The 3580-nt window shown below is 41.5% G+C and overlaps 1 protein-coding gene across 14 annotated transcripts in view; it reads left to right on the top strand.

Moving 5' to 3' along the window:
• The window catches only part of ATP7B (ATPase copper transporting beta), a 73294-nt gene that overhangs the window by 1049 nt on the left and 68665 nt on the right, over positions 1 to 3580 (top strand). The gene's annotated exons all lie outside the window — the stretch shown is intronic.

Raw genomic sequence — 3580 nt, 5'->3', positions numbered from 1 at the left:
GTGAGTGTCGATTTGCTGTGCTAGAGCCCTCATGGCTCTAAACAATGAAGTTAATTGCCTGGATAAGTTACTCAGTCTGGTGCTTGGACCGGATATGCGTTTGATGCTTAAGACCAGATATGGTATATCAAGGCCCTGGAACTTTTATAACTGTTTTAAATTCATTTTAATTGTACGAGTAATACATTAAGACAGTCTTTTAAAAATGCAAACCGGCCTGAAATACTTTGCATGAAAAGCAGATCTATTTTCCAGTCTTTTTCTATTCATGTACCTATGTCCTCAGCAAATATTTATTGAGAACTTATGTTTCAGGCGCAGTGTTGAAGAGAGGTTAACAAGACATGTATCTGTATGTAATATGCACAAACTCAGAAAACTCTTGAGGTTTCGTTTGTGTGAGGTTTAAAAATTTTTGTTTTACCTAAGTGAGATCACTGTATGTGTATTCTCTTTTTTCAGTTTAACAGTATATGTTGGAAATTGTTGACCTGTCTTATTCAGTGCAACCTCTGCAGAGTTTGAATGCATCATAGTTTATTCATGGTTTCCTAGTGGTGGGCATTCTGTTGGCTACTTTTTTTCCTCTCTCTCTTACAAGTGAACATCTTTGTACATGATTTTTAATACTGACACTTTTTCTTTAGGATAGACACTTAGGCCTGGATTGCTGGACAGAACAGTAGGCTGCTTCTTTTCCACAAATTTCTGAACCTAATTCAGCTACATTGCTGGGTGTCCTTTAGTGAATTCATCTAGGCTCTGGTGATACAGAAATGAAAACTAATGGATTAATGGATGGAGAGAGAGAGGCTGATTAGTAGGTCATTTGTATGGTGTGATGACTATGCATTTGATAGGGGTATGAAGAAATGTTAGGAGGGGTGGCTTGTGCAGAGGAGACACTTTCAACTTCCTACAGTGTCCCCACCTAGAGAAAAAAATCCTTATCCTTCCAAATCAAGCCCAAGACTTGCCACCTCCTTGAAACGTTCTGTAACTGCTCCTGCCCATGTTGACCTGACTGTGTTCTGTAATCCTCTGATAATAGTGTTGACTAACGTTATTAAGCTTACACATGTGCTGGGCATTGCATTATGCACTACCTATCCCTCTATGTGCACTCTTACATTTAATTCTCACAAAAACCCTTTGATGTAGGGATTATGTCTTGTTATCAACATTTATTCAACAAATATTTTTTGAGTGTTTTGGAAACTGGGGATTTAGCTAGGACCAAGACCTTGCCCTCAAGAATTCACATCCTAGTAGGAGATAGGAAAAAAAGGCCGGGGGAGGGGAGGGGGAGGATAAACAAATATATAGAATAGGGTTTAAGGGAAAACAACTTCTGTGCCCCATGAAGATTCACTGAAAAATCAACTGACAAATGAGAGATTAGTAGGAGAGCAGGCATACACATTTATTAAGCTGTGTGAGAGTCTTATAAAATAAAATCTCAAAGAAAGGCAAGATCGTTACCACTTTTATACCATCTTGAGGTTACAGAAAGACTGGGGCCTCTAAGCTTGGGCAAAAACAGGTTATGGTTGTAAATCAGGTTATAGGAGGGAGAGAAGAGGAGACCGGACTAGCAAAAGTGGTCTTATGTAGATGAAACCTCACAGGTAGCAGCCCTCAGGGAGAATAAATGTTTCAGACATTGAAGCTTCCAAACTCAGCTAATCTCTCCCAGATCCAGACAAGAAAGGGCCTTTTAAAAAACCTTGGCTGCATTAATGAAGATTCTCTACAGATGCTCATCTCTCACAAAGGACAGTTGGACTACTTTTATCTGTAGGCCCTCTGAACAGCCATCTCAAAATATGTCAAATAAGTCTATTTTGAGGTGAAATGTTTTGGTTTTCTTCAGTAGCTTTATTTCAGGTACTGGTAAGTACTGTAAAGAAAATAAAGCATTTTGGGGCCAGAAGTTCAAGACCAGCCTGGGCAGCCTAACAAGATGTCGTTTCTACCACACACACACACACACACACACACACACACACAATTAGCTGCACACAGTGGTGTGCCTGTTGTTCCAGCACTTGGGAGGCTGAGGCAGGAGGATGGCTTGAGCCCAGGAGTTTGAGGCTGCAGTGAGCTGTGATCCCACCTCTGTACTTCAGCCTGACTGACAAAGCAAGGTCCTGTCTCAAAAAAGAAAAGAAAGCAGAGTAAGGGAATAAGATAAGGAATGACATGATTGGAGAGGAAGATGCTGTTTTAAGTTTTAAGTAGATGGTTAGGGAGTGATTTCTCTGGGAAGGTAGGATTTTAGTAGAGACCTGAATGATTCAGATTTCAGAGAAGTGTCCTAGACTGAGAAACCATAAAGTGTGAGAGTCCTAAGGCAGGTGTGTAGTAAGAAGAAATATATACTTGGTCTTGTCCCAAGTTCCTGACATAGCTTCTAAAACCCTTGTAATTTTTTGAGAAATGGTGATAAGAGCATCTTTTGTTATTTATAACAAATCCCTTTCACCTCTACCTGAGTTTCTGCTAACCAGAGGGCTCTTGATAGGCCCCTAGATAGCTTCAAGATGGAGGCTGATTGCCTGAGGAACCAACCATGTGATTAGGGTATTGGAAGTTTCAGCCCCATATGGTAACCTCTGTAGATTGTGCCAGTCACCAGTGGACGATGATCTAATCAGTCATGCCTGCAGCATAGAGTTTTCTTTAATTTTTTTTTTTTTAACCAACGCAGTGGATCACAAATAGAGCTTTCTTAAAAACCCTAAATGATGGGTTTTGGAGAGCTTCCTGTTGGTGAACACATCAAGGTGCTGGGAACGTGATGCCTGGAAAGGGAGTGGAAGCTCCCGGAAACTTCCATTCCCATATCTTGCCCTTTCTTTTCCATGTGGTGGTTTCTTAGCTGTGTTTTTGTAATAAACTGGTGATAGTAAATAAAGTGTTTTCCTAAGTTCTGTGAGCTGCTCTAGCGAATTACCCAACCTGAGGAGGTGATTGTAGGAACCTCCTAACTTCACAGTCAGTTGGAAATACAGGCAGCCCAGACTTGGCGACTGGCATGTGCAGTGTGGGCTTTCTTGTGGGCCTGAGCCCCTACCTGTCGGGTCTGCGCTAACTCCAGGTGGTTGGGGTCAGAATTGAATTGAATTGTAGGGTACCCAGTTAGTGTCTGGAGAGTGAGAATTGGTTGGTGTGAAGAAAACCCCCACACATTTGGTATTAGAAGTGTGAGTGGAAACAGTACAGAAGACATGATGTTAGAGTTTGGGGAACAATAAGAAAGCCAGAGTGGCTGGAGCAGAGGGAAGGACGGGGAGTGGTAGAACAGGAGGTCAGAGTTCATCATTGCTTTACAGATGGGGAGACTGAGTCAGACACAAGTTAAGTACCTTGCTAATAAGAGGCAGATCTAGGATTGAGTCCTAACCAGGCCTGCCTGACTTTCTCAGCTATTTGTTATTGTCGAAACTTATTTGACACTTGTCATACCACCCGGTAGGACTATTTACTGAATATAGCTTTTATTTGCTACTCTGTGCTTCTTGAAATGGGGACCAGGTTTGTACCCTTTAAAAAAATATTTCCCACAGCACGTATAGGT

This window comes from Callithrix jacchus, chromosome 1 (assembly GCF_049354715.1).
Source record: "Callithrix jacchus isolate 240 chromosome 1, calJac240_pri, whole genome shotgun sequence".
In the NCBI taxonomy this organism is placed as follows: Eukaryota; Metazoa; Chordata; class Mammalia; order Primates; family Cebidae; genus Callithrix; species Callithrix jacchus.
This window is presented reverse-complemented; position numbering and strand designations above follow the sequence as displayed.